The following is a 27,318-nucleotide window of genomic DNA, read 5'->3' as shown; positions in this document are numbered from 1 at the left end:
CGCACCTATTCATTTAAGTTGAACACTTGATTAAAACATGTAAGGTACAAAGGCACGAAGGGCATGAAAGGCAGGTCTAATGGCCGACAACATGACTACTGTCAAGCACTCCTATTTTTTTAACCACCTGGCATGGCCAGTGGCTGTGGCTTGTGACTGACCACCATCATTCAGGCTTGGCCTGATTGCTCACACAAGGGGAGGGTGGGTGGGGTGGGAGGGGTTGGCAGGGTTACAGGAGGCACACACAGGTACTAATTACACACACACACACACACACAAACCTTTTTGGTTAGCTTTGTTTCATTTTTTTCTCATGGAATTCAAACGGGCATTAGTATACCTTTTAGATGGCCAGGTTAGAACCATTACGAATTGTCTCAGTCAACGTTTGTGGCTTGAATGACACGTCAAAGAGATAAAAGGTGGCCATGGGTTTGCGAACACCTGGGGGGAACATCATATGTTTAAAAGAAACCCATGTAGAACTGTCCCAAATACACCTACTAAACACATTAGGGTTTAAAGTAGTGGGTGCTACCACACAAGGAGCCAAAACAAAGGGAGTAGGGATTTTAACTGACAGAAGACTCGCTATCAGTAATCCACGTACCAAATCAGATTCACTAGGGAGGTGGGCCATCACTCAGATTCAACTCCCTAATAATTTTTCTTTCACCCTTTGCTCATTATATGGGAGCAATGCTGACGATCTTGGGGTCATCAATCAAGGCTCCAGCGAATTAGCACACTGGCCCACCCCGATTGTGCTATGTGGGGACTTTAATATACACCTACCTGGCGATTGGGCTACTAATACAACCTGGAGATACAAAGGAAGGAAGCCCCAAGTCTTTCAAGCCCTAATCAACCTTATCCAGACTCATGGACTGATAGATAGCTGGGCGAGTAAAAACCCTTTACAACCTGGGTACACTTTTTACTCGGCCCCGCATCAAGTACTGGTTAGACTGGACTACTTTTTTGTTTCTGCATCATTGGCCACCAGCTTTACTATAGATACTGCACCCCGTTTTATGTACAATCATAACCCTCTTATTCTCACCATAAGGGAGTTTGGGCAATCTAGAGAGGCTTCCAGATGGAGCTTTGAGAAAGCTTTACTGTACGACTCTAGTTATGTTAATCACATGCAAGGATGGATTCAGGAGTTCCTGGAGATAAACATTGGTGCCGCTTCCCAAATGACAGTCTGGGACACCTTAAAGGCAGGGATCAGAGGCGAGACCCTCAGGTTCTCCGTCCAGAAAAATAGAGCGGAAAAAAATCAGGTCAAGGATCTCCAAGAAAAATTAAGAAATATAGAAATAAAGCTAACCCAAGCAATCCATGCAAGATTAGATTGTCAGCCAGTCCAGCAAGAAGCAGTTTTGGCCAGGGCGGAAATAGGGGCGGTGTTTATGTAAAAAATAACGGCTAAGTGGGCAGCGGCAAGGGAGAAGACCTATGAGTGTAGTGACAACATTGGGCATCATTTAGCTGTTAGAACGAGACAACAAACTACCTCCAGTGAAATCCATACAATCAGACTTTCTTCAGGTACAGAGGTTACTGATCCTAGTCTTATTCGGCATGGGTTCCAGGAGTTCTATGCCAAACTATATAAGGAAGAAAGCTGCTTCACGGCCGATGCCCTAGATAGAGAGATCCTTGGCTATCTCAGCGAGATCGAACTAAGCCAGCTTAGCTTAGAAGATAGTCAGCTTTTGGACCTTACCCCTACATGGGAAGAAATCCTGGATGCCCTCAATAGTCTCCCCGATGGGAAGGCTTCTGGCCCTGACGGCATCCCCGTTGAATTTTTTTAAATCTTTGCCAATCAAATCAAGGTCATATTTACAGAGGTAACTACATCCTTCTTCAGCTGAGCCTCTCCCCCAGCCTCCTGGTCCAGCGCTAGAATCTCCATTTTTCCAAAAAAGGATAAATCTCCACTAGACATGAGTTCAAATAAACCAATAACTCCCATCAATGGTGATTCCAAAATATTTTCTAAGGTATTAGCCTCCAGAATATCCCGAGTAGTGGAACCCCTTGTCTCAGAATGGCAACATGGTTTTATACCCAAGAAGGGGACCACCGAACATGTCAGGAGAGTTATTACTCTGTTTGATGCTGCCCAAGTAGCCGGAGACCCGATGTCACTTATATTACTCGACGCGGAAAAGGCCTTTGATCGGGTCTCATGGCGATTCCTTTGGAGGGTAATGGACAGTATGGGGTTTCGATGGCAGGTTCATGCAGGCGACGCAGGCACTTTTTTACAATCCAACTGCTAGTGTCACCATAAATGGACAACTGACGGAGCCCTTTAAAATCTCACGAGGCACCAGGCAGGGCTGCCCCTGCTCCCCGCTACTGTTCGCTCTCTATCTAGACCCCTTATCAAGCAAATAGAGAAAAATCATAACATCTCTCCAGTAATATATTTCCAAAACAGCTGATGATCTCACCATTACAACTCCAGACCCTGCCAATTCCACACGAGCACTAGAAAGCGAGGCCCACAAGTTTGGGAGATTATCTGGGTATGCCCTAAATAAGAACAAAACGCAGATTCTAGTAAACAACAAAATCACCTGTACTGACGCCAGAGTGGTGCCAAAAGCCAAATATCTGGGCGTACTGGTTTCACCTAGGCTGGAGGAAATAGTCACAGCCAATCTGGCCCCCTTGCTGTCCAGACAAAGAAGGCATTAAAACAAATTGATAATTTACATCTAACGCTGGTCGGCAGGTGCAATGTCATCAAAATGACTTATTTCCCTAAGCTACTTTATTTTTTTCGCTGTATACCCCTTGAGTTCAGTAAAAAAGACCTTCTTAAATTTCAACAAATCTTCACCCAATTTATTTGGGCGTACGCTCAGCTCAGATCTGCACTAAAACATCTCACGTTACCGAAAGATAGAGGGGGATGGGCTTTTCCTAACATCAACATATACTATTGGGCGGCAGTCCTACAATATAGTTTAGTTCTAGTAAGAGAATCCACCTGCGGAGCTGAACCGTCTTTACCCTCACCCTTTCGGTCCTTGTTAGGGGAACAACAGTAGAGCAGCTTAATCCGTGAAACAACTTATGGATAGTAAAATCGCGTTAAATTTAAGACGCTAATGAACTCTTATAAAGTTTTTCGCCATGTCTGGAGAATCCTTGGAATCGGTAGATTTAACTTTTACTCCCCTATAACCAACAACAACAACTTACCTGCTATATTTAGTTCATCCTACCTGTCTGAATGGTATAGAGCAGGGATAATAAAACTAGGGGACCTTATAACAGCTAGGGGGATTGAATCCTTTTCGACTATACAGACTAGATTCAAACTAAAAAGTCAAGATCTATTTAAATACATGGCCATTTATGACTCCCTCTCTAGGAAAGTGGGAGGAGCCAGTGGATTTGCTGAGGTTGAGCTTATGAATACTCTCCGGAATATCACCACTACTCGCATTGGAAGTATTTATCAAATATTAAACAAGGAAACCCCAGACGACTTAGAATCTATTGCTACCAAATGGCACACCAAACTTGATTCCCCTCAAAGTGTTTTTTATAATTCCTTGCGGTTATCACAACAAATCCTAATTTCTGCCAAATTACAGGCACAACATTTTAAAACTATATCTTTTCTTTATATGACACCTAGTAAAATCATCAAGTGGGGACCTGGGAGAGGAACATTATGCCCACATTGTTCTGAGGTAGGGGCGGACTCTATACATATATTTGCAACATGTCCAACTATTGACTCCACCCTACTCAGAATACAGAACTTGCTTGGTGAAATAACAAATCAAGCAATCTGACTCTTCAAGAGTAAAGGAGGAAGGGCTGATTTTTATTGCAATGGCATTTTGGAGGATATGAGTTTCCTCCGGGTGGCTAGATTCTGAGTCTCCCTCCTACGCACAATGGTTGGCTAGATTAGTTGCTACATACCATCTGGAAAAATCTGTATATGCCAAGAAAGGACGAAGGAAAAGGAGGACTGGGCTTGAAGTTTGGGGGGCATTCTCCAAATGGATTGATCAACAAGGGCAGGAGGACCAAGAGACATAGTAGGGTCACTAGTAGTCTACAATACCTTTTTAGGTACTTCTTCTGTTACTATATTCTCTATTTTAGTCTTTTTTTGGTGTTTCTTTGTACCTGTGCCACTGGCTTTTACTGGTTGTGAGGGGTGGGGGGAGGGTGGGTGGGCGGTCTTGAATTCTCTTTCTTTTGCTGCTTTGCTAAGATACTGTTTTTGTGAAAAACCAATAAAAATATTATTTTTTTTAAAAGGAACTCCAAGTTTATTTCTGGGGTTAGATTATATGGCATTTTTTAGCTTTCTATGGACTGCAGAACATGCTGAATTTAACCAACAATGAGTTTTTTTTCACTAAAGGCACAGGTTTAGAAGTTAACATGTTGGATATTGAGGTACAAATCACATCAAATCTTTTAAAATGGTACAAGAGATGAACTCTTGCGATAGAAGATAGAGAAAGAAGGCTACTTAATTATTTTTAATTACTTCATGCAATTATTTCGTCCAACTTTATACCTGCACTCTTACTCTTTGTGCTCCCAATTGGCCCAACCTTTTGAAAGGAACAGTCATCTTTACAGTTTAAATTTAGAGAGATAACCAGTGGATTATGGTCACTGATACACTTACATATCACTTTAAATTTTTTTAAGCAAGTCGACAACATCCAAGGAAACTAAGTAAAATCAATGTTACAACCACTATGTTTGCCATTGAAGGTTGGTATTTGGCAATCTTCCTACTTTGCTATATCACTTGCAAAGACTGAGTGATGTTTCAAGATTAAGCCAGTTTGTTTCTCTACATGCTGAATGGCTAAAATGAGTTATGTTTTCAAATGGTACAGAACCGGAATATCGTTGCAAAAATATCGCCTTACCTAAATATCGCTGCAAAAATATCTACAGGAAGAAATATCGATGACAAAAATATAGTCTGACCAGAATATCGACAGACAGGTAAGTAATATCGATGACATTAATATAGTTGTAAAAAATATCGTTTACAAAAACAGTTTACAAAAATATCGTTTTTTAAATAATTCTAAGTAATGTAGTGTTTTTAATGAGTATTTGTAGTCAAAGTAGTATATTTTGTAGTATTTTATTAGTTAATAATGTATTTTATGTTGAATTTAGTATTAATAGTTCCGTAGTGGGTTGTGGGTTTATAGGGGAGTAGGGTGGGAAGTAATTTAAATATAATAAAATAATAGATTAATTAATGTTTTAAATGAATATGAATAGTGTAATAAAAAATAGTTAATTAATTTCAATTCGTTAATTGATTAATAATTATGTAATTAATTATGTTAATTTTTTTAATTAATTTTAGGTGTTTGTACTGGAATTTTTTAGTGAAAATGTAGTAAATTATTTACATTTTAATTGATTAATTATTTAATTAATGATTAAATAAATAAAAATAAATATTTGTTATTTTATAAATGACTAAATACATTTAGTAATTTTTACCCCTACGTTATCCAACGCTTTCCCTACTGTTGCACCCTCTGGAGTGGGAATAGTAATATTTACTCCTACGCTATCCAACGCTTTCCCTACTGTTGCACCCCCTGGAGTAGGAATAGTAATTTTTACCCCTACGCTATCCAACGCTTTCCCTACTGTTGCACCCTCTGGAGTGAGAATAGTAATTTTTACCCCTACGCTATCCAACGTTTTCCCTACTGTTGCACCCTCTGGAGTGGGAATAGTAATTTTTACTCCTACGCTATCCAACGCTTTCCCTACTGTTGCACCCCCTGGAGTGGGAATAGTAATTTTTACTCCTACGCTATCCAACGCTTTCCCTATTGTTGCACCCTCTGGAGTGGGAATAGTAATTTTTACCCCTACGCTATCCAACGTTTTCCCTACTGTTGCACCCTCTGGAGTGGGAATAGTAATTTTTACTCCTACGCTATCCAACGCTTTCCCTACTGTTGCACCCCCTGGAGTGGGAATAGTAATTTTTACCCCTACGCTATCCAACGCATTCCCTACTGTTGCACCCTCTGGAGTGGGAATAGTAATTTTTACCCCTACGCTATCCAACGCTTTCCCTACTGTTGCACCCTCTGGAGTGGGAATAGTAATTTTTACCCCTACGGTATCCAACGCTTTCCCTACTGTTGCACCCTCTGGAGTGGGAATAATAATTTTTACTCCTACGCTATCCAACGCTTTCCCTACTGTTGCACCCCCTGGAGTGGGAATAGTAATTTTTACCTCTACGCTATCCAACGCTTTCCCTACTGTTGCACCCTCTGGAGTGGGAATAGTAATTTTTACCCCTACGCTATCCAACGCTTTCCCTACTGTTGCACCCTCTGGAGTGGGAATAGTAATTTTTACACCTACGCTATCAAATGTTTTAACTAATAATATATTGTATATTTTAATTATATGTATGTATTATTGTTGTTATATAAAGTAATGTGTAAAATATATGTATATGTACTCATTTATTCAGTTTATAATGAAAAAGTGCAGTTAATTTGTTTTAAATAGTTAAAAAATAAAAGTAATGTAATGTATTTTGTTAATAGTACTTATATTTATTTATTATTTAATGTAATTTTAATTAATTCAAAAAGTCGATATTTTTAACATCTATAATATTACAACGATATTTTTGAGTAGATATTTATGTACTTACCTGTTTAAGTATAGGGTGTCGATATTTTTGTAAACGATATTTTTACAACTATATTTATGTCAGCTATATTTTTGTACTCGATATTTTAACACCCTACCTTTTCAAATCATTAAACCCACAAACAGCAATGCTGCTAGATTCATAGGTCAAAATGTAAAACGCCCCTACCCAGATAAACCATGTGATGCATTGAAATCTATTTAAACAACAAGGGGACCCCAATTAGTATCAGCGAGGGACCTCGGGGAGCTTATCATATAGAAACAACAGTGGTCCCAAGCAAGGAGACAAGGATTAAACACAATAAATATAGACCCAGTCAGTTCTATATTGTCGAAGACATGCCCAGCCGGGCAGTGGTCTTCAAGGTTTATATTTAAATAAAAGTTTTGAAATACAAAATTACGCCTTCAACAGTTCACGTGCGTGGGGCACAAGCATGTACCCAACCACGACAATACATAGACACAGACAACCAGGGAATCCAGTGCTGCCGACTGACCCGGCCACCCCCTGGTTCCAGGACCCCAGCGCGACTCGGCGCTTTCGGTTACTTCGGGACCTTAAGGTACTAGCGGATTCGGCTGATTTTACCCACTCCGCCCTCGGACCATTGTTCCAGTACCCCTGCGCGACTCGGCGCACCCGACAACCCCGGGACCATTAGGTACAAGCGAAAACGCTGTAATTTACTCATTCCGCCCCCGGACCAATGAATTATTGTTCCCAATTCTCTTGTTTTTCCAAACGGATATTTCCTTTAAATGCCGGTCCTGCTCCAATCCCTATCCCAAGCTCGCCTGTGAGCTTTTAAGTCTACTACCATTTGGCTAAAGAGGCGCATATTCTAAAAAGGCAACTATTGTTTTGTCCTGATGATGGACCCCATCATTTAGTAAGGGGGTCCGAAACGTCGTCGACTCTGTGTACCATATACTTATATAATGATTTACTACACTGAATTATGTAATGGTACCAACTAGAATCTCTCTGTTCAACTCTATAACTTTCCAGAGACTGTTGATTTTGCCTTACAAAGCCCTTTTGTGTATGTTGTCTGTGTCTATGTATTGTCGTGGTTGGGTACAGGCTTGTGCCCCACGCACGTGAACTGTTGAAGGCGTAATTTTGTCTTTCAAAACTTTTATTTAAATATAAACCTTGAAGACCACTGCCTGGCTGGGCATGTCTTCGACAATATAGAACTGACTGGGTCTATATTTATTGTGTTTAATCCTTGTCTCCTTGCTTGGGACCACTGTTGTTTCTGCATTGAAATCTAGCACCAGAACACTCTAAAAATGCATCAAATTGATCTACCCCATCTCTAAACCTCTTGCTAACTGTATTCTAACACAAATGATTAAGTAAAATAACAAAACCTCAGAAACTTTAGTGAAGATAGAAACAGCCAGACCACCTTTGCCCTACCCACAGTGGATGGTATGGTGTGAAAACCCTCAATGTAAAATATATCGGCCATCCATTTCTCTTGACAACAAATGATTCAGTAGTCACTAATAAATGTTAACCAGTCAATATTGGATAGTTTAAGCCAGGCACCAGCTTTATTTCATGAAATTAAGTTCAAGATCGCTGGGTTAACAGGTGCTATGTGTTCTGGAGATGACTCCGGAGTGACCTTGGGGACTTGCATCCTAGTCTGCTGGCTTAAGTCTGTTAAGGATATCTTTACACGACCATGAGCGCTAGTGAACAATGTTGAGAGCCAATGAAATTCATTGTGAACATTTAATGGTTCCAAGGCCCACTCACCGTCTTTTGGATTGATACAAGATTAGTGGCAATGGGAACGGTAAAAAGAGCCCAGTGGGTGCACATGGATGCCATTCTGATTATTGTTAATGTGGCTCAGCCAAAGGAGCAGGTCCCTACCAATACATGGGTTTTTAAAGATAATCACCCCACAATCCCCTTTAAAATGTATGGGCCTAGTACCAACCCATCCCATCCTCTAAGCTAAAAGAATTTCATTATACAAATCACCTTTTCAGCCAGTGTTTCACTTTACCCTATATGCGACTTTGCTACTTTGCACTTCACAGCTAGGCCTGCCTCTGGTGAACCTAAAGCTATGGGAGGGACATTCTCGAGGAGAATCACAAGGGGAGTACAGTTAGGTGGTGGATGCATAATGTCCTTGCAATGGGAATGGATTATGTGATGCTCAACTGCCCCTCGGGCATTTGATTGAATAGCATCCCTATGCGCCAGTAGCGGCCCGTGGAGCGAGTGCTGCGGGCGGGAGAGGAGCAGGGTGGGGGGTAGTAAACTACGGAGTACGGCCAAAAGGAGGTAAGTAAAGAAATAAACAAAAATGAAACCAATTTCTTTGCGATCGCTGCATCGCATTTGTCAATGCAGCGCGTGCAATGAATTTAGTTTTATTTATTTATTTGTTTGTTTACCTCCGTTCTGCCATAATCCGTAGTTTACTACCCCCACCCTACTCCTCCCCTGTCCTGCCCCACTGCCTCGCAGCACTCCCTCCACGGGCCGCTACTGCTGTGCGACTTTTCCCGGGGCTAATGGGCATGAACTTGGAGGAACTACCTTGGATGGCCTTTCCAACACCGTACCCTTGGAGTCGCCAACACCATAGTGGATAAAGTATGCATTGGTAGCCTCAATGGATTTACCAGATACGAGCAGGCCTTGAGAGTGACAGGAGGGTGTTTTGAGTGAGACTGGGCTAAAATCTCCACTGCGAAGAGACAACTTTAACGTCCATATTAATACAAAGGTTTTTCACTAAGTATTTGAAAAAAATCATTCACTGCGCCAATAATGTAATTTGCAAAACTATTAACTTCGTATTACCAGTGCCCTCTAATAATGTAGGGTGGTACTCATGACACATTCCTCCCTCTGCAGAGGTTTTAGCATGCTGTTGGGTACACTCTTGGCTCCTACAAGAGCTCTTGACACCCTGCCTTTTTTTACTTTTTGGTTGGAGGAGAACTCAAGAGAGCCAAGTACCCATCCTCTACTTCCACACACACTTTCTGTACATGTCTGATTGCCGGGGGATTGTGATTATGTGAGGCAGCCAAAGCAGTCTTTGGCATGATACCCAAAGCAGTATCAGGCTCATTGCCATGTTCTTCTGGCTCAACACCATGGAATAACTCCAAGCCCCAATTCTCTGTGCAATGGTCAAAATTCTCCTAGCTGAGACATGGCTCAGGAGTAAATTGTTTAGATTGTCCCTGTACATCATCAATCTGTCCTTTAACAATTTTGATCTCAGAGCTTATTGCCCCAGTGATCCTGGTTAAATGGTTGGTACTAGAGGCTCTAGCCTTGTGAATATTGTCCTTACCATGGTATTTGGCATTATCATTCAAACCCACAAGTCACAGGATGAGAGTCGCCTAGATGGAAGTGGGACACAGGATGATAGGGCACTAAATCATGGTCTTCTGCTCCTCCAGGCACAGGGGAAGTTGTTAGAGACAAACTAGTTTGAAAATCAATCAGCCAATCAAAGAAATATGCACGCCCCCGCCCCTGCCATGGGGGTCCCCAAGGCAAACATAACTATGTCCTCATCAAAGAGTCCCGCAAGATTGAGGGGTATAGATGTGCGTGCAATATAATGAATAAAATTGATAGGTGGTATGTTCTGGGCTTTAATTTGTGAGCAGAATGAGCGAATTAAGGTAGTATGTAGTAAATATTCATCATGAAACAGAGAGTTCAATGCCTGGGCCCACAGACTGGCACCTTTAAAAAACAAATCACGTACCAACTAACAGAGGCGCAACTAGAGCCACATTTCGGGGGGGGGCTAAGAAAAAATTTCAGGGGGGGCTGAACTTTAATCAGTAGGCAGAGTGGAGCGCAGAGTCGAGCTGCAGGGGCTCTTACAAGGGCTGAAACAATAACAATGCCTAATTAACATTCAAATGGTCTTTAAACGCCCTGTGAAACGTTCGGGTGCGGCTGGGTGTGTGCCCGGGATCTGTCTCATCCCGGGCTGCCACACACGACGGGGGGGGCTGAAGCCCGATGAGTTCAATGGGTGTTGCGCGCCTGCCAACTAACCTTTTGTTACGTATAACTATTGCCCATTTATATGCAACCGGGCAAGGCAAGGCACTGGCTTATGTCGGTTGCTAGACCTGTCAGCCTTAAGGTGGTCTTCCCCCAAACTTTCTGCCTACTTACCTCCCATTTTTGCTGGATTTCTTTTTTGTTGTCCTTAGGACACTGTGAACTTTACCACTGCTAACCAGTGCTAAAGTGCTTATGGTCACTCCCCTAAACATGGTTTGATTGGCACATAACTAAATGTAAATGTAAATGTATAGGCATTTATATAGCGCACTACTTACCCGTAGGGTCCCAAGGCGCTTCGACCGCTGCGAAACCCTTCCTGGCTTCCCTGAGAGATGGTCCCTTAATGGGTATCTCCAGGGTGAGACCAGGCATCCCCAGCGGTCTGGTGGGGCCGTTAGTGAAGATGAGGCAAGCTAATGCCCAGAGTTGCCGAGTGTGATCGCTGATCAGAGTGGGCACCGAGGCGAGAGAATTATCGAGTCCGCTGACCCTGGTCCAGAAACCTGCCGCGCCGGGAATCGAACCCTGGTCCCAGGCCGTCCTCTGCTCTCGGGTCTGCCGCCTCTAACCAGTGAGCCACACTACTTCATAACTAATTGTCATACTTAATTTATGTATAAGTTCCTTTTGAAGTAGTATACCATATACCCAGGGCCTGTAAATTAAATACTACCATTGGGCCTGCGGCACATATATTGCCACCCACTTAAGTAGCCATCGAAAACATGTTCCAGGTCTGACATTGTTGCCTGAATGCAGTGCCACACTGCCATGTCAATTTGGCATTTAAACCTCCTTGACAACCCTTAAATTCCCCTTTTATTACATACAAGTCAACCCTACGGTAGGCCTTAGTTAGCCCATAGGGCTGGGTGCTGTGTCATTACAGCGCAGCTCCCAGTGCACAGGGTAGCTTGCAAGGCTCGCAGGCTTGTGACCGTGTTGAGTTGAGGATGAGACCCCATGAGGTTTCTGTATGGCTCCCTATGGCTCTGCTCACACTATCGTTAGGGTCCGAATATCTGTTACAGGGACCAAGAAGCCAATGGAAGTGAGAGGACAAAGGGACGGGAGAAGCATAGCTGAGCAAGTTGCATCGGCTGCTTTCACGTCCGGACAGCATGCCCCCTGCAGCATAAGACGCCTTCAGTACTGACTCACCCTCTTAACTTATCATGCTTGGTCACCATATTAAATTTTCATCACAAACAATGTACTCTTATATTACGCTGATATAATTAATTTAACATTTTCTTGGCTTTCCTACATATTTAAAAATATTTAGTGCAGTACCAGTTTAGGTGTAAATCAGATGATTTTTTTCGTTCTTGGTTGTATCCCATTGATAACTATGAAACAGGTTTGACTTATGTAGAAAACTAACTTTAAATGTATTATTCCTTGCTATTTATACGGGAGCACATCTGGGCTGCATAAAACGCACAACTGAATTGATCAAATAAATCGATAAATTGATTTCCATTGGTCCCTCTCTCGTGCCCACTACTTCATTTGCTCTGTTCCCCACTTATCCGTTCTTTTCGACTATCTTCCCGTTAGATATCCCAACTAATATTATTCCCCCTCATCCCAAATCTCTTATGTAGGCCTTCGAACCTACCCTCTAACAGTTTCCCCCTTTGCCCAGCCTGTACCCTCTTCCTCAGTTGTCTCATTCCAGTGTAACACTGCTCATTCAACCAATGAAGTGCCGGGCCTCGCTACATCAGCTGGAAGCCCCGCCTTCTGCTTAACAGGAAGTCTGGAAACGGAGTGACATCTTCCCGGTATTAATCCAGGCTTGTCAGGAACCACGGCATTATTAAATCATGAACATTTGTATGGACAAATACCTTTTCCCCATGATAAATGTAACCCTGCTCAAGATTGCAGAGCAGAGCTGGGCACCCCTTCCCCGCGCACCCCATTAGCTCCAGTATCACCGGCTCGAGGAGTCCCAGAGATAAGGGGCTGCCACTATCTCGCGAGCGGGAGCTATTCAAAATGTGTATTACAGAACTAATAGAAGAACTGAAAAATGCATTTCTTTAACAGTCATCTCTCATCCCGACACGGATCTTGAGGTGATTTACAAATGCTCGGGTGTAAGTGGCTCAGTTGAATCAGTGAGCCTCGCATGTTATGCAGCCGCAGGACCGGCCGCCGAACCTATTAATTAACTAATCTCTAACCTTCAACCGGGTGCTGCTTTTGCATTTACGCCTGCTTGTTACATAATGCATCTAGGCGAAACGTGCATAATTGAAGGTAATTTTGTATTAATGGTTTTACATTTGTCATCTTTTGCCATTCATTATTTGTGGGCACATTGAGATTTTGAAAGTTTTGCCAATGGTATAGTGTGTTCGTTGTTTTGAAATTATTTGTAATGTGGCATGACGATTCCGGGGGATAATCTATGGCTGCATTTTGAGTCAACATGTTAGTCATTTCATATGGTTTAAAGAGACATTTAATAATTTGATTATGAGTTAATGTTATTCCTATTATTTTGCCTCAGCTCTTATTTCGCACGGGTTGTCCATTTTTTTTTAAATAGCATGCTGCGTGTTATCATATGTACAAAATGAGGGTCCCTGTGAACCGTATAAACATTATTTTCATTTATTAAAGCAATAATAACAAGACAATAAAAACACTGTAAATTAATCACAATGAGCAAATAATACAATTTATAAATTTCGGTAACAGTGCCCCAAAGGAAAGGAAGTGAAGTAGCGTGATGCTGTGAAAAAGGAAAGGAAGATTGAGAAATGATAATAGTCGTGACAAATATGTGTATCCAATTTCTTGAGATTTATACACAATAATTGGCTTCAGATCCCTGAGCCAAAAAGAGGGTCATAACATATCCCATTATTTCTAAAAATTGTCTATATTGACACTGGTATGTAAATATCCCAAAAATGCGGGCGGTGTCAACTGAGGAAGAAAGAAGGTAGCCGTCGACGTTTCGACCCCACGCTACAGCAGTAGGCGTACTTGTGGCCTTACATAGGGGTCTTCATCAGGACAAGGGTGTAAACGGGGCGACTACAATTTCATGGTTCGTAGAGGTATTTTCATACGGCAATCAATTGTAGAAATCCACTTTTGATTCATCAAAATCTGAAGGTAAAGCACAAAAAATATTAGCGTACTGACAACCAATGACGGATGAATGCAGAAACCGACCTAATCGGGGCACTTGGGATGCGTCGTGTTTGAATCAAATCGCTCGCATCAGGGGTATCTAATACCGGCGTGGATTTCTGCGAAGTTCTCAGCAACGGGAGGAGCAACCTCTCTGTGCTCGCGTGCAGCGTGTTATATGGCAAAATTAGGCAGGCTCGTTCAAGCTACCTTACTTTTGACAAAAAATGTCTTATAAGTAAAACAAACTTTTTTCTACAATCGCAGCATTGCAGTAAAATGGGCATGTCACATTACTTTATGCAGTTAAGGCAATGCTTAATTTGTGCCGGTGCTTTCCAGTGCTTAGCACCAGCACTTATTTATAAGGGCCGGGTCTACACCATGCGTCTGCACGTCACATAGCATTGTGGAAAACTCAGTAATAACTGTAGGGTTGTGACATCCATAACGTTTATGTATTTACTTTTATAACTGTCTTCTGTTTATTGTTATATTGTTAACTGTATACAGGGCTATATCACTCATTGTGTTTATTTTTTTACTTTTAAGACTTTCTTTCGTTTGTTTGTTGTATTGCCATGGTTATCTGAGTACTCCTATAAATTATGTAGTTTGTATTTTGTTGATGATATACACTGGGTTGGTACTCCCTTGCTTTTTCCAAATCTCCCTTCCCAACTGTATGGCCACCTGATAGCGTCACCTCTTCCTTCCATTCATTTCTACTAAGGAGCCGTTCCTAGTGCACACCCTTCCCTCACGCGCACCCGTCCCTCCCGCATACCCTCGCACTACCCTTTACGTCATCACACTAGGGCATCTGACCTCTAAAGCGCATCTCATGCCCCTGTGTAAGGGTGATAATATACACCGAGGCTGACTCCGGTGAGTGCACACGTGGTTCTGCTCACTTTGTCTACATTTGCACAGTTCCTGGTATTTGGATGTTTCCCCTTCTGTTTTTACACGCCAGATTACTGCATCCCTAAGGCCTCTCTCTAAATGCACTCCCCTTATCTAGGCATTCCCTCTTGCAGGACTGAACACTAGCCAAGGGAAATGGTGCCCCCCACCATCCCCCCTATTAATCCACACTACCGGAAGAGAAACGAGATACCTCTCCCTGACAGGTTAGTTCCCCAAATTAGGCAAGGAAAAGGGAGACCCCCGCTCCCTCCCAGATCCTGCAGATCCCCCCTCCCAAGAGCCAACACTGTCCGTTCTCTTGAAACAGCCCTCTTTCGAAGCCTGGCATGCAGAAGCAGAGCCCATGCTTGTGGTCCGGAGAGTCCCCCCCCCCAATGTCCCCCTATGATTCAGCTCTCAGTGTTTGCAGCGCTCAGCTTGCACTGACTGCCTTACAAGATGTTGGTGTGTTTTCGGCCTGCCAGGCAGCGTACTCTCTCCGCAGAGTCCGCACCCATTCACCTCTTCCGCAGAGTCCGCACCCACTCACCTCTTCTCAGCGGCCCGGCTGGCTCTTGTCCAGGAAAGCAGAGCCTGCCTGGAAGCTGCTTCTCTGTTCTCTGCCACTTGGAGACAATCACAGAAGCATCTCTTAGCGGGAGTGGCATGAATGCATCTAGTAAGAGATATCACTTTTCCGGTTTGAATTTAATTATCTTGCACTCTCATGTTTTCGTTAAGAGGTTGTTCGGAAGAATCCCTCTGTTTAGCCCTAAAAAAGGCAGTCTGAGGTATTGCATCAAGCCTCAAATCCAGGGTACCCTTCACTCTTGTCCTTTGAGTGTGCTCTGGCTTAAACCCCACTACTGCAATTCACTGCACGTCTGCACCTCACATGTGCACAGCCTGACACCATGACAAGTGCAAGGCACTACTTGGACCCACGTCAGAGGCCCTACAACCCTAAACCTCTACATGGACTCTGTGTTACATCCCAATGGTACATACATCCTGATACCATGACAAGTGCAAGGCACTACTTGGACCCACATCAGAGGCTCTAGAACCCTAGACCTCTACATGTACTATATGTTACATCCCACTGCATTCTGCAAATTCACAACATTGTTTACTGCCTGGACAGGCAACCACAGGAATCTGCATATTATATCCTGCATGGGAATGACCTGCATTTAATTCCTGGGAGGAAGTTGCCCCAGTGAAAATTGATGCCTTGGAAATATGTTCTCGTTACTCAATGATGTATTGATAAATAACTAAAAACAATGCTTATTCACTCTCAGAATAATTTGCATTACTAAGAAGCTGTGCATTCTGTAAATCAAACAATTTAGTCCGATGTGGATTCCCAAATCTTAGGAGTGAGGGGTGATGGCCCTATTAATGGAATAATGTGGAGAAATAGACCTTGAAACTGAGCTGTCAGTTCCTAAGATCACTGACTGTATCATGATGAGTTGCGCCCGCTAAGGCAACTGGTTTCTTGTGTTTGAAGTGTCTAAAGTTCACTTCATACACATGTAACTCGAGACAATATTTGCTCATTGTTTACAGCTTGGGCAGAGTTAGCAGAGTGTGGCAGTACTGTGGTAACCAGATACTTCATGTATGCGGTGCTGTGGGACCTGGGGGGGCGCAAGAGTTGTCGATGTGTACATTGTGCAGCAAGGCATGCAATACCAATACCCTAATAGGACATAAAGCCAATTTTTGAAAACTGTAACTAGTTTGGTAATGTGGTAAATGGATACCTCACTGTTTTCATTGAGGCTAAAGCCCCCACCTCCAGATATTTATTTTTCACATGTTTTAATTATTATTTTATGCACGTAAAGGTGGGTCTCTTTGGAATTTACCCACTGGCACAATCTGGGAAGTTGTAGACATAGTGAGGTAGGAAACGGGATGTGTTTGCTGCAAAAATGGCCCTGTAACAAAAACGGCCCCCATAGCCCCAAAACCGGCCCCCACCCATGCGGCGCATCGGGGGATTGCCCGGGGCCCGCTACGGCCAGTCCGGCCCTGTGTTCCATCATGCAATTTCTAACCATATATCATCTGAAAGAATGTGGAGAAGATTCAGTGGCAAAAATATGGGCACCAAATAATAATTCCTCCTAAAAATATCATATCTTCCAACTGCTAGATAGTAGAGAAAATAATAATGACACCAAAATCCTGTTGGCAGTGGTTTGCACCCTGTCCAAGTAGTGACCCTCACTCTAGTCAGGGTAAGGGAGTCACACAGCTAAGATACCCCCTGCACACCCCACTGTTAGCATGGCACGAGCAGTCAGGCTTATCTCACAGGCAATGTGTAAAGTATTTGTACACACACATTAACACAGTGAGGACAGTGTAAAAGGATTCCACACCAGTTTAGAAAAATAGTCCACATTTATCTGAATAAAACAAGATGAAATTGACAAAAATCCAACATACACAAGTCAAAATATCACTTTTCAAAATTGAAAAAATGTAGTCAATAGAAATCCATGGATGCATTTCTTTTAGCACAAAGTACCTTGGATGCATAAAAAATCAAAGACGAAGAAGGCACAGGGAATGTGAGGGCCCAGAAAAGCAAAGCAAAGCATTAGTTCCATATTCTAGAGGGGAGGTGATGTGTTGGTTCCATAGTGGCAGGGGAGGTGATGCGTTGGTTCCTTACTGCTAGGCATGGGAGTTGATGCATTGGTTCTTTACTGTCAGGGAAGGTGATGTGTCAGTTCCTTACTGAAAGGGGAGGTGATGCGATGATCTCCAGGCATGCGGCCTCGGTTCCTTACTGCAGTGCAGCATCAATGAAGTATCGACGTTGAGGGACGAAGCGCTGAACATCCAGATGCGCGTCATCACTGCAACAGAGGCGAATAAGGTGCTGCTTTGATTTCCAGCCCCAAAGCCGGCACTGCATCAATTCTACAGCCGCCGACCAGATGCTGCATCAGAATCAGAGCAGGTGTCATGGTCATCGATGACACGGTACTTGGGACTCATGCTGCACCAATGTTTTTGATGCACTGAGATGGTGAGCTGGGATGAAAGCTGTGGTTGATGTGCTGTTCGGGAATCATGATTCCGTGCAAGCAGCCACTCTCAGCAGTAGAGCTCAGGCACTGGTAGGTGAAGTATTTGATGGAATTGAGACTTCTTAACAGGAGGCAAACAGGCACAAGCCCTTAGAGGACCTTCAAAGCAGGATGTAAAAAGCAAAGTGCAGTCCTTTAACTCGCAGGATAGAAGCAGCAAGCAGCAGACCAGCACAACAAAGTAACAGGCAAAGTAGCAGTCTTTCCTTCAGTATCCAGCTATTCTTCCTGGCAGAATCTCCTCAGTCTAGAAGTGTTCTCATTTTGGGGTGTCAGAGGTCCAATAGATATAACCCTTTCTACCTTTGAAGTAGTCAAACTTCAAAGGAAAGTCTTTGTAGTGCACTAGACCCTGACTTTCTCCGACCTGGCTTCAGAAACACTACAGGGTTTGTTCTGAGGACAGGCACAGCCCTATTCAGGTGTCAGTGACCACTTCGCCCACCATTCTAGCTCAGGAAGGTCCATAGACCTGGTGATGGCCCATCAGTATATGCAAGGCATACCTCAGCTCCCTTTATTTGACAGTCTGCATTGAATGCATAAGAGTGTTACTGTCAGCCAACCCACAAGTGTATTCTACAGATAGACCGAGACACAGAATGGTTAAGAAAGAAAATGATCACTTTCTAAAAGTGGCATTTTCAAACACGGATTTCAAAAATCAAATTCACCATAAGATGTATTTTTTATTTGTGAATTCAGATACTCCCAAACTCCAAATATCCATCAGCCCCCACTGGAAACATACACTAACAAGATATTTCATGGCATTCCCCATGTTACCCTATGGGAGAGATAGTCCTTGTAATCGTGAAAAACGAAAAAATATTTCACTATCAAGACAGGCAAAACACACCAGTACATGTCTCACCTTTTAAAAACACTGCACTTTGCTTATGGGGCTGCTTTGGACATACCTTACGGGTGACGGGTGACTCACATGTAGAGAAAGGTGGTGTTTGTACCTGTCAAGTTGGTGTACATGCCAGGTCGAAATGGCAGTTTAAAAGTGCACAAACAGACACTGCATGGCAGGCCTGAGACATGTTTGCATGGCTGCTCATGTGGGTGGCACAATCAGTGCTACAGGCCCATTTGTAGGATTAGATTTACAGGCCCTGGGCATACCTGGTATACGTTACTAGGGACTTATTAGTACATTGATTCAGCTAATCATGGAAAAAACTATCACTAATACATTTTAGACAGAGAGCATATAAACCTTAGCACTTGCAGTGGTAAAGTGCACAGAGTCCTTAAACCAACAAAACAGGTCAGAATAAACAGGAGGAAGAAGGCAAAAGGTTTGGGGATAACCCTACAAAAAATGGCCAGGTCCAACACAACCCACTTCCAGCCTAAAGCCAGGGTAGACTAACCGATACCTTGATGGACGTCCGTGCTTAAGGCAATAGAACAAGGACCCTATCCCACAACAACAAGGACATGTTCGAGTTCTACTCCTCTCTGAACCCAGTTGGATCTCTCTCTCAATACTCTCAGGGCCCACTATGCTAACACATGAGGAATCCTTCTCCTCACCTGTGGATCCCATCTGTGCAGCACCTAATCTTATGTTGCTCACAGATGTGTCCCAGTGGGCAGACAGTACCACCATGGCCAACACAGTGTTGTGACCCATTTCATCCCAGGGGTGTGACTAGTTTACCCAACCCAAGGGCAACTCTATCCACATGGACATCAACCCAGAGTGGCCATTGACAGCTGTAAGTGATAAGAGCCAGGCCTCAGTCCATGCAGGACTCTTCAACCTCTGTGGTTTCTCAGAGTGGGCGGCAGTAGCCCCAGTGACTGGCCCCCCCTTGTCCAGTGTCCCTCCCACCAGTGCTGGGGTAGTATCCTGAGACTGGTCACTCAGCACAGGGTCTGTACTCTGAGGCTGAACAGAAGACAGGGGAGGGCTCTCCGTCACCCTATCCTCCCCTCTCGGTTTCTTGACCATCCACTGTGGAGAAGTACCCAAGACTCCAGAACAGTCAGGGTGCATGTGTCAGCTAGTTCATGTGTGCAATTCTGTAACTGGTCTCCCACTTCAATTTAAACAGGGTCTAAGGGAATGTTTTAAGACTTTGCTCAGGAAAACTCCCCCGGTAAATGATAGTTACACAACAAATGTACCCACGGGTCAAAGCTCACCAATTGAACAATAAGAGACTTGAAACAAAAAGTCCACCAACCTCCCTGACTAAAGCAAGTAACAAAAAAAGTCCTCATAAAAAGGACGGATTCCCATCACTCACCAGTAGTGACATGCTTCAGTGTACAGCACGTTGTGCATTTCAAAGCACAACATGACAGGCACTGCACGGTGCCTGCCATGTTGCACTTTGAAATGCGGGGAGTACCGTAGGTACCCCCCATGTGCACCCCCACCCCCTGAGTCCCTGGGTGCCCGCAACGGACCCCCACAGGGATTCTCTGCAGGCATTCAAATTTGCCCATCATAATATGGCTGTCTGTGTCTGATAGACACCGCCACCATATTATATCTTTCCCGCCCCGGTCGCCTTGCGACCGGTGGCAGATTTACAAGCCCTATGTGCCACTTTTGTGTCACTTTCCCATGTTAAAAGTGACGTAAAGGTGGAGAAAGGGCCTTGTAAATAAGCCCTGGGGTCTCTAGGTGGTAGTGGTTTGTACCCTGTCCAAGTAGACACCCTCACTCTAGTTAAGGCAAGGGAGTCACACAGCTAAGGTAACACCTGCTCACCCCCTTGGTAGCTTGGCTTGAGTAGTCAGGCTTGCCTCAGAGGCAATGTGTAAAGCATTTGTACTCACACAGATAGTAACACGGTGGAAACACTGCAAAAATAGCCCACACCAATTTAGAAAAATAGACAATATTTATCTGAATAAATCAAGACCAAAACTACAAAAACCCAACACACACAAGTCAAAATATCACTTTTTTAAAGATTAAGCAAGTTTAGTCCATAGAAATCCATGGGTGTGTTTCTTTTTGCACAAAGTACCTTAGATGTGTCAAAAATGAATGACGAGAGGAGAGGTGCTGGAAAAGCAAAGCGATTTGTCGGTTCCTTACTCCACAGGGGAGGTGGTGCTTAGGTTCCTTTCTGGCAGGGAAGGTGATGCGTCAGTTCCCAACTGTTAGGCAGGGGAGACGATGCGTCAGTTTCTCGCTGTCAGGAGAGGTTATGCATCAGTTCCTTACTGGAAGGGAAGTTAATGCGTCGCTCTCGCAGACACGCAGCCTCTGTTCCTTACTGCGGTGCAGAGTTGATGAAGTATCGGGGTTTAGGGACAATATGTTAAAAATCCAGGTGAGCTGCATGGTTGCGACAGGGGCGAGGCAGGAGCTGCGTTGATTTCCAGCTATAATACCGGCGTTGCATCAATTCTACACCGCTGACCAGGTGCTGCATCAAAATCAGAGTGGGTGTCACAAACGTTAGTGACATGGGGTTCAGGACTAATGCAGAGCTGATTTTTCTGGTGCCCTGCGACGGAGAGCTTGGGCCTGCGGTGAAAGCTGTTGTCAATGTCCCATTCTGGAACCACGCTTTGGTGAAGGCAGTGGCTATGCATATATCTTGTGCTACGATGCATCGAGAAAACAGGCGCTGGTATTCGGATTGTGGATTTTCTCTTTACATCACCAGGTTACTCTTACAAGGGCCCAGCACCTAGATTTGGCATCACATGGCAAGTCAGGACTCTCAGCAGTAGAGCACAGGCACTGGTAGGTGAAGTCTTTGATTGCCCTGAGACTTCTTAACAGGTGGCAAGCACTCACAAGGACTTTGAGAACCTTGGAAGCAGGATGTAGAAAGCAAAGACCAGCTCTTTCATTCCCAGGACGGAAGCAGCAAGCAGCAGGCCAGCACAGCAAAGCAAGAGGCAGTCCCTCCTACAGCATCCAGCCCTTCTTCCTTGCAGAATCGCCTCAGAACAGATGTGGTATCCTCAGAATAGATGTGTTATCATTTTGGAGTGTCAGAGGTCCAATACTTATGCCCCTTTCTGCATTTGAAGTAGGCAAACTTCAAAGGAAAGTCTTTTTAGTTAACAAGACTCTACCTTTCACTGAGCTCTCTCCAGACACATTACAGGGTATGGAGATAGCTTTGTGTGAGGACAGATACAGCCATATTCAGGTGTCAGTGACAACTCCACCCACCACTCAAGCTCAGGTAGGCCTATCAACCTGGTGATGTCCCATCAGTATATGCAAGGCACACCTCTTATCCCTTTGTGTGACAGTTTGCAGTGAATGCATTAGAGCCCAACTGTTAGCCAACCCACACTTGTATCCTACAGACAGGCAGAGGCACAGAATGGTTAAGCAATAAAATGCCCACTTTCTAAATGTGGCATTTTCAAACACAGAATTTAAAAAACAATTTCAACAAAAGCTGTACATCTAAATTGTGAGTTCAGAGACCCCGAACTCCAAATCTCTGTCTGCTCACAATGGGAAATTACACATAAAATATATTTCAGGGCAATCCCCATGTTACCCTGAGAGAGAGATAGTCCTTGCAATAGTGAAAAACAAAAGTAGCAGTATTTCTCTATTAGGACATGTAAAACACACCAGTATAAGTCCTACCTTTTAAGTACACTGTACCCTGCCCATGGGGCTGCCTTGGGCCTACCTTGGGGGTGATTTACATATAGTAAAAGGGAATGTTTGGGCCTGGCAAGTGTGTGCACTTGACAAGTCAAAATGGCAGTTTAAAACTGTAGAAAGAGACACTGCAGTTCCAGGTCGGAGACATGTTTGCAGGGCTACTCATGTGGGTGGCACAATCAGTGCTACAGGCCCACTAGTAGCATTTGACTTACAGACCCTGGGCACACCTGGTGCACTTTACTAGGGACTTACTTACTAGTAAATCAAATATGTCAATCATGTATAAACCAATCACCAATACATTTTAGGCAGAGAACATATGCACTGTAGCACTGCTTAACAGTGCTAAAGTCCTAAAGCCAACAAGAACAGGTCAGAAAAATTAGGAGGAAAAGGGCAAACGTTTGGGGATAACCTTACCAAAAGGGCAAGGAAGAACACTTGGTTTATGTGTAGGTGTGTGATACTTCAAGAAGCAAGAGTAAATGGGGTTACAATTCTAAGGGACGCTATCCCAGCTAATTTTCACATGTATTTTATTGACCTGCTTAGTGACTTTTTTCACTAATATTGCACAGTACGTCATGAACGCTAGCACTACTCAGAAATGTTTGTTTTATACATGTGTTCTCTGAAGCAGCTATTAGTTAGATGTGGGACACATTATATTCCCCGCTTCCCTGTCACCACTTTTTTTTTAAACACCTCATACGGCATCGAGATTTTATTACATTAACTTCTGTCCAATGAGTGCAGACTTCTCTTTAAGAGACAAAGATAAATAAGCATTCAGATGCACCTTTTGGTCGCAAATCACACCAAGCAAACGCATCTCTCAACATGACAATATAAATACAAAAATACATAAATACAAGATTAATAAATTGATATGTAATGCACAAATTAGTTCTAGAATATTGGTACACTGAAATTGGAGCAACATCCACAATTAACTCTCTGTGCCAGAAATGTTAGGTCCCAGAAACATAAGAAAGATGGGAAAAAGATCTTTCAATGACGATTCAGTCAGATGGGGGTCCATAAAGAAAATGGCTAAAAAATAAAACATAAAAATAAAAGTGGCCATTGGACCTTGCCTTGCATCGATTTGTTTTGCTAGCACTAGTCGCAGAATATAATCAAATATCCTGCTATGTAGCTGATGTCTGAGAAGGATACTGAATATTTGAATGTTGCTGAATTTCATTTCCAAACCGAATCGACAGACTGAAGACCAGATGGCTATTAAGTGAGTTACTATTTTGTTATCATAAGCATTTATTAAATTAAACATATGACCACACTCAAGGGATAAGCAATACACTTCGTAATAAAATATTTTAAAAGTCTATAAAAGAAAAAGAAAAAACTTTACCATTAGATTATTACTTTTGGATGGGTACTCTGCGGTGATCATGGAGAAAAGAATATATTATGCATGCAACTATTTTACCAGCACCTCGGATAATGCAAATGTCACATTCACTCAACAGCAATGTAAGGAACAAAATACACCGTCTATTACAAAGGCCATTGCAAAACAGATACTGAATTACATTAGTGAAAGAGCTAATATTTGACGATGGTTGCTAAGCATTCATATTTCAGTCTTTAATATGTTCTAACGGCAACTCTAAGGACCATGGGCCATATTATCAAGCAAGGGCGACACAATATCGCCGCTTTTATCGGCAGGAAACTGCCGCTAAAGCGACGATAATGGGCTTGATATTATGCCCTTGTGAATTCCCATAGCAGCCCAGGTTCTGGTGTTAACCTGGGCTGCTATGGGAATTCACAAGGGCATATTATCAAGCCCATTATCGCCGCTTTAGCGGTAGTTTCCTGCCGATAACAGCAGCGATAATGTATCGCCCTTGCTTGATAATATGCCCCTATATTTACCAAGCAACTTGTGCTACTTAGTGATATATATAGGGGTCCAAAAGGCATCATCTGCAAGTGACCATTCGGCCTAGCAACTCAGAAAATGTAAATTTAGTCTTATAAATGAAACTAGTCACATTTAAATCTGCACCACTGTGGTGCAATTTTATTGTGAGTAAATATCCTCGCAGGGCAGGCGCGCAACACCAATTGGGCTCACCGGGCTTCAGCCTCCCCACCCTCATCATGTGTGTCAGCCCGGGCAGAGACAGCTTTGTGGACTGGCGACCGTCTAATTGCAGCCGCACCCGAGTACTTCACAGGTCTTTAAAAGACCATTTACTTGTTAATGAGGATTTTGTTGTGTTTTCACCCCTTCTTAGAGCCACTCTGCCTATGGCTGGAAGAATTAGCCCCCTGAAATCTTTTTCAGCCCCCCCCTCCCAAAATTTGGTTCTAGTTGACTGCCTGTCACAGAGGTGGATATTGCGGAAGATTCCTCAACTCTGGCACATAAGGTGAAGCTCTTTTTATTTATAATCGTCCAAAGAGAGGGAGCAACAAGCCTCTCTGGGCAACACAACTCCTCTCTTCAACTGCTTTACTGCCATTCCACAGGCTGTGTGCACTCCCTTGGCCCAAGAAACAGAGAAGCCTCTTTCAAGGACATTGTCTTGTACATATACAACACATCTTCAATTTTATGGAGAAAATAACAAGAATGAACACATATGAAAGGATCAGAAACGGGGAACAAAAATTCACAAAAAGCCACACATCCATCATGCATTTTAATTTATTTACAAAATGTAACTAACAGAAATAACCTCCATTTCACCAGCTACTTTATTTAATGGAGATCTACAGTCTATTCAAGAAAAGAGGATCATTTATAATCCTTCATCCACACAGGTTGCATCCTGTATGCCGTGTTTCATCAAAAGTTATTTCACACCTCGGTATTGAAACACACAATGGAGAAGGTCTTAGTGGTGCAGCAAAGAATTAGTTAGAAAATCACCATTATCATGAGCATCTAAATGTGAACCAAGCAGCACAGCAGATGCATTCCACCATAGTCCTCCTAGACAAATGGCTGACTTTAACATTCCAGTAATATGTTGTTCAGCCCCAAACTTGAGATCACACTTTCTGCCACATCTGTAAAGCTTAATTTTAACAATGTCACCCAGAGTAGCTCTCTATTCTGCACACACTTCAACAGATGATTATCTTCTACGTTTATTCTCATCTTGATTTAAGTCTGTCCATGACTTCCTTTCGCCTACACACATCACCCATTTTCTCCTTCTGAGGCCTACATAAACACTGCAGTTCTACTGGTATTTTCCCTTTAAAAGTGTCAAACACAAAAACACCCGTCATAGTGTGTGGAGTCACGTCATATAAGCTTAACATATTATGAAGAATTTTGACAACTTTCCATCTACTAGACATTGCTAAACTGACATAACTCCAGCCAATCTGTTTGCCCTTATAGCCTTCCCATTCCCTTCAGGATGGTACAGGCTATTTGTCTTGTGTTTAATACCTTTTTTAGGAAGGCACATATCTCACTTGATGTGAACTGGACATCAGTGTAATTTGCAAGGAGCTTGGGAAGGCTTTGAAGGGCAAAAATATCCGTCAAGGTTTCACTCACACATACAGTGTTTCGTCACTTCAGAAATTCTACCTCAATCCATTTGAATCTGTAATCAATGAAAACAAGAGTAAACATGTTTCCAAAACTGGCAAATGGCCCAAAGAATCTCAGTCAATGTTTTTTCATACATTCTCTGGCAATTCCACAGGTACCATAGCAGAGATTCTTTTAAGAAGATGTTTGTCAGATTCCTTGCAAATATTGCACTCTCTAACCCTAAATTCTAAATTTTTATCCATCTTAGAACACTAATATATTTCACACATTAACTCCTTGTTGAATATAATCCCTAAATATCTAGCGTAGGCCAACTCCAGAAACCTACCTCTAACAGAACTAGGTGGCATCATCACATCTCCCTTAAAAAGCAACCTCATTTTAACAGACAAGTCAGGAGAAACTTTGGCAAAGGTCTGAAGATCTCACTGTAGACATCTTACCTTTGGCCTGTCACCAGTGACCATTTGCAGAACCTCTGCAAAGTGCGGTCCTGAACGAGGCTGGTTTCCAAGTATCCTCAGAAATACAAGACAGAGATTCAAAATCAGCGGTGGCAATAAAACACTCCATGTCTTCATTCTCTAGTTCCATTTCACAATTGTCCTTCACAGGCATGCATGATAAGAAATCTGCTGTTTTCCTGGTCTATCCAGGGACATTTTTAGAGTAAAAGGAGAACTCCAATAACTTTGTACTGAGCCTTGCAATTTCTCTCTCAGAATGAGCACTCAGCCTACTCAAAATAAAAACTAGTGCTTTGTGGTCAGTCTTGATGGTAAATCTCGTGCCCCATAAGAAACTTTTGAAGCTTTGGAAAGTTCATGAGATCTAGGATATTGCCTTCTTGATTACAGAGTAAGATGTCTCTTCTTTTTGCAATGCCTGTGATGCAAAAGCTTTGGGTCATAAGTCTTTTTATGTAATAACTGCACCTAAAGATTTCTCACACTGATCAACTGTCCAGGCACAAATGGTTGAAAGAGAGGAGCATTCAATATCCTAATCTTGATGTACAAGAAATAGCTTTCTAGACCAAACACAATGAGGGTAGTTAACTAAAGGTAGACCTAGTGACTTTGTCAGGGTGTAACCACATCAAGACAAATTATAAATATGTCCTCCAAAACTAATCTCACACACAAATAAAATCACCATGGATGGTACCATC

This window comes from Lissotriton vulgaris, chromosome 12, assembly GCF_964263255.1.
Source record: "Lissotriton vulgaris chromosome 12, aLisVul1.2, whole genome shotgun sequence".
Classification (NCBI taxonomy): Eukaryota; Metazoa; Chordata; class Amphibia; order Caudata; family Salamandridae; genus Lissotriton; species Lissotriton vulgaris.
The sequence above is the reverse complement of the archived record's forward strand: the minus strand, read 5'-3'. Positions refer to the sequence as shown.